The following is a 13,351-nucleotide window of genomic DNA, read 5'->3' on the forward strand; positions in this document are numbered from 1 at the left end:
TTCAGAAAATGAAGAAAACATAACTTATATAAATAGTGGGAATTTCTTTCCAAAGTAAAGGAGCTGTATATGAATAAGTTAGATCATATGATTTGTCCACGTGAGGGACTAAGCTTTGTTTTTTACTAATACCTACTGTCAGTACATTTACACAGAAGTATATTAGGAAAATTTTGCCAGGGATTTAACTATAATTTCATTTTTATGGAAACCTAAATATTATTTATAAAACCATCAACAATTTCTATTGTAGTTCAGTGTATTGTGCTGAATATTAGCAAAGGGGTCTAAATGTTCTTATACTTTCATTTAAAATATTAATGTTTGTATGTACTTTGTATATAGTTTGTATGTCATTTGAACATTTTGCATAGTTCATAACATTGTTATGATCCAGAGATATCATTTGCTCCAAAGCAAAATAAAAACTATTTGGTATTTTACATTTCACTCCCTGTATATTCATTAATTTTAGTAACAATTCTTTTATCAGCATAGAGTGACAGTTCTACATTTATCAAATGTCAGTGGCAGTTATATAAGATTTACAATATGTTAGGTCACTTCCATCTGGGTAGCACTGAAACATCTGCCAATGCATATGATCAAGCAGAGGACACAGGCACCAAGTGCTGCTGAAAAGCAAGCTTGACTCTCATCCTGTTGGATAAACAGAATATTTTTGGCTCCACCAACATATCAGTAGAACAAAAATAAATTTATGACAAATAGATTAGTTTCTAAAAATAGTTACATCTTTATTTTTAAAATCTAGGATATTAATATGGAAATGACAAATGATAGTAAATCACTTTTTCTGGTATTGAAAGCTTCCTTTTGTTTGATCTGTGATAAACTTCACAGTACCTTCTGCTTTGAGGAACCATCTTCTGGAAAATTGAGAATAGCACATGGTCACTGGGTCTGGATTTATAATTAAGCTTTCCAATGCCAGTTTATCATTTAGGTTTGTTCTGTTTCTTCCATTAAATGTTTAATGGCATATGACATACACCTTCTGGCCTTGTCAAAAGAAGATTCAAATAAGGAGTATAGATATGCAAATTCATCATTTCTGTTTTTGATTCACTCTACCATAGCTTAGTAATTGCAACTCTCTGTACCATCAGGAACAATATAAGGATGCCTGCTGTAAGCACTTCTTTTAATGTAGTATTGGAAATTTAAGCAAGATCAATCAGATAACAATAGGAAATAAAAGGAATCCAAGTTGAAAGTAAGGAAGTGAAATAGCCATTATTTGCAGAAATATAATACTATATATAGAAAACCTTAAGGATGCCTCATAAAACCTATTAGAAACAACCAATGAATATACCAGTGATATCTAAAAAAATCAGCATACAAAGATAAGTTGTATTTTTATGTATGAGAAAATAAATTAGGAATATAATTCTATTCACAATGGCATCAAAAAATTCAAATACATAGGAATTAACCAAGCCAAGGAGATGAAGGACTTACTCAGTGAAAATAAGTCTACATTAAGGGATACAGATCATGAGTTAAAGAGTTGGGAAAAAATCTGCAATGTCATTGAAGGGAAGAGTCAATATAGTCCAAATTTTTTTCTGCCAAAAGTGATATATAAATTTGCTGTAATCCCCATCAAAATACCAAAAATATTCTTCTAAGAAATACAACAATAATACTAAAATTTATATGGACCCTAGAAGACCTTGACTAACTAATCCAATCTTTAGATAAAAGGAAATAGAGGTATCATAACCTGCCTTTAAACTATAATATAAAGGAATAGTAATTTAAAGAATATGTAGTATTATAATAAAAATATACATGTGGATCAATGGAAAAGGTTGGAAAGACTGTAAATTATTCTGTTCCACTATCAATACTTAATTCATGATAAAGGAGTTACTAACACACAATGCGGAAAGGAGAGTCTCCAACAATGGCACTGGTAAAACTGGATGGCCACCTGTAAAAAATGAAGCTGGATAACTATCTACATTCATGGTAAAAGATAAATTATATTTGTGATATGTGTGTGTGTGTGTGTGTGTGTGTAGAAGAACTGGGGTACAGGCCAGAGGTGCGGTGGGTAAGAGGATTCAGCAGAGACAGAGTGGGGAACAGAACAGGTGGATCTACTGAAATACACTGTTGAGGGGAGCATCAGGCAAATCAGAAGAGGTCTGCTGTACCGTATGTGGATTAGCTCCATTGCTGGAGATTGAACTCAGGCCATAGCAGTGATAGCCCTGAAACTTAACCCCTAGGCCACTAGGGAGGCCCCAAAGAAATTTTAAATGGATTAAAGACTTAGATATAAGACTTGAAATATTATAATATATAATAAAATACATATTTTATATAATATAATACACATATATAATACATATTATAGTGTATACTTATATATAATAGAAAACACTGGCAATACATTTCATGACATCAACTAATAAGGATGCTTTTGGAGATACAACCCCTATGGAAAATAAAATAGAAGCGAATATAAACAGTTGTAATTATTTTAAATCAAAAATTTTTCGCATAGTGAAAGAAAATTCAAGTATATTAAAAAGTCACCTAACTGAAAGGATGAAGATAGGCTATTCACACATTACACAGCTGACATGGGGTTAAAACACAGGATATAAAAGAAAAATTTAGTCTGTTTAACAGAAACAACCAAGCTATTAAATGAACAACAGGTCTGAAGAGACAGTTCACCTATGAGAAAATCTGTAAGGCCTACAGATACATGGAAAATTGTTCATAATCACTTTTTTTATTTTTTTAAAGATTTATTTATTTATTCATACAAACACTGGGTACAGTCAGAAGTGCGGGAGGGTGAGAGAATTCACCAGAGCCAGAGCGGGGAGCAGAGCAGGCAGAAGGACTGAAGTACACTGCTGAGGGGAGCAGCGGGCAGCAGGAGAGGACTGCGCGCCATGTGGGACCCTCCTCTGGTGGCCGGGGAGCAGCCGGGGGTGGAACCAGCGCCGCAGAGGCTGCGGGCAGCTTCACAACCCAGCGCTCAACCGCTGTGCCAAAGGGGAGGCCCTATTATCACTTTTAAAAAGAGAGATGAAAACTGGTCCAACCACTATGGAGAGCTGTGTGGAGATTTCTGGACCTACTAAACATAGAGCTTCCATATGATCCAGCAATTCCACTCCTAGGTATTTACCCAAAGGACACAGAAACATCCATTCCAAAGAGCACCTGCACCCCTATGTTTATAGCAGCACTGTTTACAATAGCTAAGCTTTGGAAATAGCCCAAATGCCCAAAAATAGATGACTGGATCAAGAAGATGTGGTCCATATACACCATGGAATATTACTCAGCATTCAAAACAGATAAACACATGCAATTTGCAGCAACATGGATGGCGCTGAAAGGGATCATGCTCAGCGAAATAAGCCAGAAAGAAAAAGAAAAATACTGGATGGTCTCACTCATAGCAGGAATCTAGAAAACTTAAATAAGGGACCAGGAAAAAGAATAACTATAAGAAAGAAAAATATCAAAATCAACAAATAACTATGAACAAGAGACACTCTACGGGGGTTGGGGGGTGGGTGTGGGGAAAGGAGGGCTTGGGGTAAAAATAAAGGGGTTGTAATTGTATGGGGAATATAAAAATAAAATTTATTAAAAAAAATAAAAAGGGAGATGCAGGTGAAAACCACACTGATAGATCTCACACCCAGGAGAATAACACATAAAGACTCCCCAAAACAAGTTTTGGATCTCCTTAACTGCCTGTGACTAGGCAGGTGTTTCTTTTTACAAATTTGTCCCTTTTGCAAAATAGCAGTGGCAACTCTCCTACCTACCTGCTGCTATGCAGGTGCATCTCTTTTTTTTCTCCTTTTCCTAATTTTCCTAATAAACTTGTCCTTAAAAAGTTAAAAAAAAAAAAAAGAAAGAAAGAAAAAACAAAAAAAAGAAAAAGTGCCAGAGGGGATACAGGGAAAGAGGACACCTTTCCACTATTGATGGAAATGCAAACTGGTATAGCCATTTTGAAAAAATGATCCGGCTCTACTTTAAAAAACTAGAAATACCATAAGAACCAACAATGCCATCCTTGGGCATCTCTCCAAAGAACATGAAACCGACGACTCAAAATATTACATGCTCTACTGTTCATTGAAGCATGATTTAAAAAAGCTAAGACATAAGCTAAGACATAGAATCAAACCTGAATGCCTGCTAATAAAGGATTGGATAAAGAAGAGATGGTATATCCACACAATTGATTGTTCTTCAGCCATAAGAAAAGACAAAGTGTTGCCATTTACACTGATACTGAAGTAATTCAAGAGTGTAATGTTCATTAAAGCAAATCAGAATGAGAAAGACAAATATTGGATATTTATATAGCAGATGATTTGACAAAAAATATTACTTATAGAAACTATCAGGCACTAATAACTTTTGGTTTCTGAGGTTAAGAAGGCGTAGGGGGCCTCCCTGTTGGCACAGCGGGTTGGGCGCAGTGCTGTGAAGCTGTCCACAGCCTTTGCAGTGCGGATTTGATTCCTGGCCAGCCAGGGAGATTCCCACAAGGCGTGGCAGACCTCTCTTGTCGCCCCCTGCTGCTCCCCTCAGTAGCACTTTTGGTCTGTCTGCCTATTCTGCTCCCTACTCTGTCTCTGGTGAATCCTCTCACCCTCCCGCACCTCTGGGCTGTACCCCAGCTAGTGCATAAATTAAATAAATATATATATATATATATATATATATATATTTAAAGGAGTAGGGAGAGAAAAAGGATCAAAGGGGTGTAAAGGATGTTGGGGGGAAAAAACATTTGTTTAATGAATTGATGTTATCCAAATATATCTGAAACCAAAATATAAAAGAAAATATTGTGTAATAAATTTAAAAGTAGAAAGCTGGAGTTTGGAAACTCTACCACAAACAATTTATAACTGATGGTGAATCTATCATTAACATTTATTGAATGTATTTTTTCAAAAATTGCTAATTATTGATCAATAGTGAAAATCTAAGTAGAAATGATGATCAACAAAATCTTTGAAATATTATTAGATAATTAGCAAATGATGAGTCCTGTAGAACTATATTTTCCTGTGGATTTTGCTTGTTCAAAAAATTTATTCCACTAAAATAACGTAATTAACTGTAGTCAGGTTTATTGATAACCTCTACAAATACAAAGGTACCCCATGCTTCTCTCCTTCTGGTCTTGCTTTGTCCCTCACTATAGGGGCAACATGGCAAACTGATAGAAAGAAGAGAGGTTTAGTGAGATTACGTGGAGTTCAATCTCAACCCTTGCTTCATGTCATTGCTGCAATTTTGAGAAATACCTTTACTTGCTATGAAAGCCTCCAGAAATTCTTTCTTGCACACTTGTTCTCTCTTTACCAAAGGCAAAGTTTGGTAAGTTAGCATTATCATGTTAGATAATGCAGGGACTTTTTAGCAAGTCCTGCACTTCTACCACTTTAAATTACTTTGACTTAGGCAAAATCCTTAATGTTGCTGAGCCACCAGTTTCTCATTCTAGAAACAGAGATTACACTCCCTACTTCTGAGATTGTACACAGGCTTCAGCACATTTCAAAGTGTGAACACAGAAGGTACTTGCGGTATGGCAGTAAGAATTGTTGATACGATATCTGACATTATTGACGTTATTGCTGTTTTCACTCAAGTTGTTACTAGTTGTCTCTTAACCTTAGGAGTATTAAATATTTTCAAAAATTGATAGCTGAAAAATCCATTGAGATGATATAGTTTATAGGTGTTGACACTCTTGGCAACAATTCACAGCATATAAAAGAAACACCCTTTGGTTGAAGCAAAGTGATAGGATTCCCATCTGGCTACCTTTCTCTTCATTAAATACACAGAGGTCCCTGAAACCACTCAATAGAAGCCAATATATCTAAGAAATATATTTTGGAAAACACTACTCCAAAAAAAGGGCTTAAGAGATAACAAAAAAATATATATATAATTAACTCTGAATACTTCAATCAACTTTAAAACTGATATTAAATACAAATACTGCTTGATTTCAATACATGATGCCTTCCTTTTTTTTCCCATACAGTCTCTCAACCATGGGAATTTGTATCCATGTTTACCAGCAATATTTCCCATGCTCACTCTTTGTGCTATTTTAAATATGTGTAGATTGGACATTTTTATTCCTTTTGACAAAAGAAACAAAAATATAGAAAAGGTAAGATTTTTTAAAACAAGAGCAAGAGTGTATGGCCATCTAGAAATGCTTCATTTAAAAAAATATTGATTCTGTCATTAAAAAAGAAAAATATATCAGACCAGAAAAATATATCAAGTCAAAGACATGTTCTTAAATCCTACTTCTTGCACTTTTTGCTGTATGATGTAGCTAATTTATTAGAACTTTAGTCCTCTATTTTCTAAAATAGAGCAAATATACCAGTTGTAATATAAGAGATGTTAGAGATTTTGTAATATGCATAAATAGAGTATGTGCTAAGTAATGTTTCTTTAATTGGCTTTTGTAAAGTACTGCATATTAGAAAACCCTGAAACAAAAAGACAGGTATAAAGCTTACCTGTTTACTGGTCAATTCATATAAACAAGGTTTATACAATTTATGTAAGAAAATATTTATTCATTTTTGTATGTGTGTGTGTGTGGTGTGTGTGATCTTTCTTTTAGTTATATTTTGTTTGTCTTAATGCTGGTGTTTACTTATTTTAGGCCCAGTTCTTTTACTATCCTGTTGGCCATCCATTCTTTTTTATATCTCATAATGAATTAATTTTCTGGTACAAAAATTAATATGTTTAAAGCTTTACCTTTCTATACTTAAATGTATTTTATTTTGAAATTTTAAAACATACAAAGATGTAGAGAGTGGGACAAGGAATCCTCATATAAAACAGATTTTAAAATTACCAAGCTGTTGCTGCATTTAATTTGTACTTTTTATTTACTGATTGGTTGGATGAGATGTTAAAAAACAAATCCTCTAAGCCATGCCCATAAGAAATTCATTCTACAATTTTAAAATTATGAATATATTTTTATATAGTCCCAAAGACATCATATGTAGCAATACTGGTATGTAGTCCTTGTTCTCTTCTAATTTTAAATAAACAAAGATTCATGAATGTTAAAGTAAACTTTTACTATGTTAAATTCATTTTTATAATTAGGCTGAACTATGTTGGAGATTCAAGAATATACTCATATAAGTAAAAATAATTATTTCTAGCTGTGAAAGTATATATAATATTCATGGTAGAGTCAAGTACTAGTTTGTAGCACACATAACTTAATAAGCCAACCACTACCCTTTTGAAGTATGTACAGAATTTAGCTCATTATAGAAATATTGGAATGCATAAATCATTCTAGTGATAATTTAGGGTATAATACCTTTAACTTGATCAGGAGAAAAAGACCAGTCATGCTTATTCTTGCCTTATTTTATATTTAGCAGGATATGGACCTGATCACTTGAAAAATGAATAAACAAAAAAGTAAATAAATGAAAATTAAAAAAACCCACAAAATTAAAATCAGTTGCCTGTCTCCTTAGCCCATTGAGAAATTTCACTTCTGAAAGCATCGCTTTTGACCATATAATTATTTTAATTGCAAGAGTATCCTATTAAGCCATGCAAAATTGTCATTACAAGAGCACACAGACAAAATGTGTGAAGATAGCATTTCTAATTTTTAGCACTTTCATAACACTTAAAGTCAAGAAAGTCAAAGTTATTCTAGGTTCTCCATTAATGATGGCTTTTAACACAGATGACTGGAGAGTTAGACAACCCTTGAAATTTATGTAAGAACAAAGGACATGGAAGACAGTGGCAAAGGCTTCAGCCTTCAGAATCAATATATGATTCTCAATAATGTGCCCAAAGCAGTTAGTAAAAGGAGCACCTATAGGGACTCTTGTGCAATTCACGTTAAAGGTATTTTGAATAATATCAACTACAATTAAGCCTGAAATTTTCCAAGAGCCATTGTCTAAGCAAAATGAGTGATGGATGGTAACTTTCCAGAAAGCTGCTGTGAACTTGAAGTCTACCATATGACTATGCCTCTACCTTCCTGCCACCAAAGAATTATTACCTCCCCTCTTTTTAGCCTTCCAAATCTCACATGGCTATCTCCTTGATATATATTAACCTGGAACCATATGGGGAAGGACATTCTGGAAATGCAATTCTTGTTCTTCTAGTCAGGGCTGATAGTGAAGTTGATTTGATAACACTCACTTGTAGACATTTGGTAAAAAGGAACTGTTGTTTTTCTTTCTTTTTAGGTTTATCTTATGAATAGACATTCTTTCTGATCCAAGCACTATGTGTTTATACTGTGTCACACAGATGTCAGAGAAGTGAATGATTACCTTTCCATTCCAATATTGCAAGGTACAGCAATGTACACATTTAGAAAATTCTCAGACAATAAACAATCAATCAAATTGTTCAAAATAGCTTCTAACCTTCGAAAGATTTCTTTCCCTAGCCTCTGCAAGACTGGCTCAATTATCCCTAAAAACACTTATTTGCGTCATGGGTATTGAAAGATCAAAACTGTCGGAACACCATCTCTGTTTTCACTGTACCTATGACTTTTCTGAAAGTGAATTGAGGAAAACAGCTGCTTGGTCTTAGGCTAGGCAGGAAGGCTCACTTTACAGAGGAATGCTAACTTTATCATTTACTGAGCAAACACTGAAAATTGAATTTTTACTAAGTACGAACTAAGCTGGAGAAACAGTGAAATGGCATATGAACAAATCTAAACAGATTTTATAATACAGAATAATCAGAAAAATCTCAGATGACATATAAGAATGACTTCAGATGTCCTTTATTTTAGTCATCAATGATGTGATGTGTAGAGGGTCTTCTGTCTGGGATCTTAACTTTCAACCTTCCTTACTTCCTGACATGATGCCATGTTCTCCCTGAACCCTTGTTTCTAACTTCTGGGGAACTTCCCAGAAAATCAGGTGTATTTTATGCTGTTACCTCCTGTTTATAGCTTTAATATCAGAGAAATTTCTTTCTACAGTTACTTATTACCTGTGAATGTGTTTCTAGTAAAATTAATTTAGTAGGTGTGAGGTTTATAAAGAAAAACAACTTCTAGCACCTCATACTTTGTTCACTGAAGAGAAATGAATTAATTTTATAAACACCTTGGAATTTAAAAAAAATTAAAAAAATTCTTGGCTAGCCTCTTTGAATGAGGTCAATAGAAGGGGGAAAAATAACACATAAAGTATAAAATAAATTCTACTTTGTCTACTGGAGTAGAAATGATGAGGGAATTTCTGCTGAGAGATACTATAGAGAACACACAAAAGAGGGATATGAGATAATCATTACTTTTATGATAGAATCATAAACACATACTAAATTGAAAGGGGGAAGAGATCAAGGAGAAGGAGGAATCAAGATGAGAATATGATGGATTCAGCTCAGATGTGCTGAGTTTTCCATCTCTCAGAAAACAAGCCTAGAAAAGAAATACTTCTGGGAATTTTTTTTTTTTAGAAAACAAAAGCACAACCATAATTTTCCAGTCAGATATCTTTTCTATTTTGTATATTTGTACATCCTACAGTCCACTGTAGTATCATATGTGTGAAAGATTCTCATAAGCATTTGTTCTCTAAGTACTGCAAACAAATTCTGTCTACCTTTCCTACTGTCACCGAATGTCCTTCATGGGAACTGGTAACTCTCAAATCGTTGATCTTGTCTCAACTTTTGAGGACAAAAGACAGGGCACTTCTTAAATAATGCAGCTAGTGCAATCTCCTAGACAAATGGCAAATTAATCAGTCTCTAAATCTGTGTTTTTTGAAGACTTGTGCATTTTTTAAAGAAGACGGAGTAATTGTTTAGTGACTTGGTGCCATTGATTTTCATTATGGATGGTGTTGGCTGGGTCTGTGTCAGGTCATCCGGGAGAGATAGCCTTTGCATAGCTAAATGAAATGGGGAAAGAGGCACTTTTTATTTCATATTCACAAGAAGAAACTAACCCTTGAAGAAGTTGTGCATGACCTTCCTTTAAGAATAACTTTTGCCCATTACATGACTTTTAGGAAATGACAAAAAAATCATTCAGCACAGGTATCAACAGAATGTCTTGACTTCAGTGGTGCAAAAAATTCCCCATACAAGACAATTCTAAAAGAACAAATCTAAAATCATATAAACAAAATGATTTAAAAGTTTCTATTGAAATCTATAGTGAATTTCATGGCTATGGTTGAACATGTTTAGAATAAAACGATGAAATCAAATGAACACTAATTAATTCAGCTGGCAGAGCAAAAGTTTTGTGATTTCAGAAGTTTCACTTAAGTTAGGTTTTCTGCTTTTTTTTTTTGATGGTTTAACCAAAAATTTCATCTATTTATGCTGAACTGCTTATAGTTAAAATGTCTTTTGTTAGTCCCAAGACGGCTATCCTTTCTGATATTTATATTTCCTAGATGAAATTCTCACAGAATTCACTTGGATATGAAATTGTTTTAAATATATACCCAAATTTCTGTCATCCTTCTACATTATGCTGAAAGGTTGGTTAAATTTGTTTATTGTTGATTCAGTTTTTTTCTTTTAAATGTACCCAACCTTATTTGTTTATTCCCCATTTATTAATTTATTTAATCTGTGTAGAATTTGGCATTAAAATTTCTGTAAATGAAGTATTTTTCAGAGACTTCAATCTTTTTTTCAAGTGAAATCTAAATTTTGTGCTTCCTAATGGCTGTTGTTTTCTTTAACAAGCAATCACACAGTTGTCATACTGTGATGACCCATGGAATAAATTCCAGGAAATAGCATGACTTCAAAAGGAATTTTGCCTTCATTTTTTTTTTTTAGATATATGCCACAGCAATTCCATTTTAATGATAAATAAATGATTTGTCAGTGATCCTACACAGCTCAGTAGAACTTGCCTTTCTGGGATAAAGTGTTTGTGTGATTTGGCCCTTGTAATCTGTGATAATGCTTTTCTAAATATAGTCATCAAGACCTACTAAATAAATATATCAATTAAAGCCATATTAAAAGCTCTCTCCAGTAATTCCAAGCAAATCATATTAGATAGGATGCTACAATATTGCAGAAAACCTGGCAGGTAATTCAAGAGTCTGAAAAGAATTTTGTTAAATTAATCAAATATGCCTTATATAAAGTTTGATCAAGACTTGTTTAGAAGACAATTAAACATACTTCATGATTTTGTGTTTCATACATCATAATAAGAATTTCAAGATATCAAATAATGATTACATCATTTTCACCAGATCAGTGATATGGGCTGTCCATTTGAATACTATTCCCAGAGGGGAAAGTAAACATTGGCATTTCTACCTGAAATATCTAATCACCTGTATGTTCTAAATAGTGCTAAATTTTCGTGACGCAGACCACTTCCTTCTCCCATTGATCAATTACCATTTCAGGAACACTGTCAACTGAGACTTCAGGAAGAAATTTTCAGAGAGTAAATGATGTGATATCTAAAATAATTTATTTCCAAGTTATTTTTGTATTCATACTTTACCCTTATCTTAAATGTTAAACTCCTTTTGCCACCTAGGGCTGCAAATTTTTGTTCTGTGTAATATGAAAAGTAATTCATCAGGTATATTCCCAGAAGTTTATATAGTAGGTAAAATATATATAAAAAAATGAGAATAACTTAAGACTGGTATTTGGGAGTTACTAGACCTTAAAATTTTAATAAAATATTTTGGCTGTCATTTTTTCCCTATAATATACATTGAGGACAAGAATAAAAACAACTTTGCAACATAAATGAATCCTGCCTTCTTTATTTCTGATAACAGACTGCACATTTCTTGCATTTTTGAAGAGAGAGACATGAGGAAGGGAAAAGGAATATAAGAAGACAAAAATAAGAAAAAATGGAAATTTGAGGATATCCACTTTGCATTTCTATTGCTTAACAATATGTAAGCATAAAAACTGGATGATTAATTAATAACCAAGGAGTTATAACAACATTGATAATGATTCAGTCTCTTCTATGTGGATTGACATGTCCAAGTTTCATTTGACTTTGGAATTCATTACTATGTTTCCCTAACAAAACTAATAGACAAGATACAAAAGTAGATTCTCCGTACTGATGAGTATGTCTTATTTTATTGGGAACACATAGAAGAGAATACGTAGTGAAATAATAATATCATCTATTCGCTTGCACTATAAATGTTTCTTTTTTTTTTTTTTTTTTAGAGGCATGTATTATTTATTTATTTGTTTGTTTGTTTTGTTTATACATGCACTGGGTACAGTCAGAAGCATGGGAGGGTGAGAGAATTCACCAGAGCCAGAGTGGGGAGCAGAGCAGGCAGAAGGACCGAAGTACACTGCTGAGGGGAGCAGCGGGCGGCAGGAGAGGTCTGCGCGCCATGTGGGACCCTCCTCCGGTGGCCGGGGAGCAGCCGGGGATCGAACCGGCGCCGCAGAGGCTGTGGGCAGCTTCGCAACCCAGCGCTCAACCGCTGCGCCACCGGGGAGGCCCATGTTTCTCTTTTTTAGACAATGATCTACATAGAAAAACAGTGGTAAAAATTAAATGTTGGTAACTGAAGATATAAATTATTTATAGGTACCTATTGGTATAAAACTTAAAAAATAAGTATTTTGAAGACTTGGTTTTATGGAAAAATGGTATTTGACCAAATATATTAGAGCACTTATATGAACAAAAACCACAAGTATATGTATTTGTGTCTTTTGCATACTAGGGAAAATGTACTGTTTTAACCATCACAAAAATCAGGAAGAAACTGAGCCTAGACATCAGGAATAATGGTCAGGGAATAAATACATTTAAAGGATTAAAAGACAGTATCAAACTAAAGAAAACCTAAAACTGATATCTGGAAGATGTGCAAAAGCCATAAAATATGTGAGCAATGACCTGACTAAACCATAGATGTTAAAAGTTTTATAAAATTAAGTTGTTATGACATCAGGGCAGGACTAGGCAGTCAGAAATTTGAGGGCTGAAGAGATCATCAGAGAACTAGGAACTAGAGAAAAAGGATGGATTCTTGAATATACTAAAATGAAGAAAAAATATCATAAATACCTAATATATATATATATATATATAAATTTACTGATATATTATTGCCAATTGGGCAGACCTAGCCTTTTCTTTTCTTTTTATATGTATAGTCTTTCTTATTAAAATTCAGTATGTGCAACCTGGTCTCTATTTTTAGACTATATGCTATTTGAGAGCAACCCTAATTAAACATATATTCATGTAATTCACTTAAAAGTGAGCAATCATGAT

At 33.6% G+C, this 13,351-nt stretch overlaps 1 long non-coding RNA gene across 1 annotated transcript in view; it reads right to left on the reverse strand.

The window, feature by feature from the left end:
- Positions 1-868: 868 nt before the first annotated feature.
- The window catches only part of LOC129144812 (uncharacterized), a 104,605-nt gene continuing 92,122 nt past the window's right edge, over positions 869-13,351 (reverse strand). The window contains exon 3 of the long non-coding RNA XR_008549472.1: positions 869-890. This is a non-coding gene — a long non-coding RNA (uncharacterized LOC129144812). The remainder of the gene's footprint in view (positions 891-13,351) is intronic.

This window comes from Talpa occidentalis, unplaced genomic scaffold (genome assembly GCF_014898055.3).
Source record: "Talpa occidentalis isolate TD23 unplaced genomic scaffold, MPIMG_talOcc4v2.1 talOcc4.7, whole genome shotgun sequence".
NCBI lineage: Eukaryota > Metazoa > Chordata > Mammalia > Eulipotyphla > Talpidae > Talpa > Talpa occidentalis.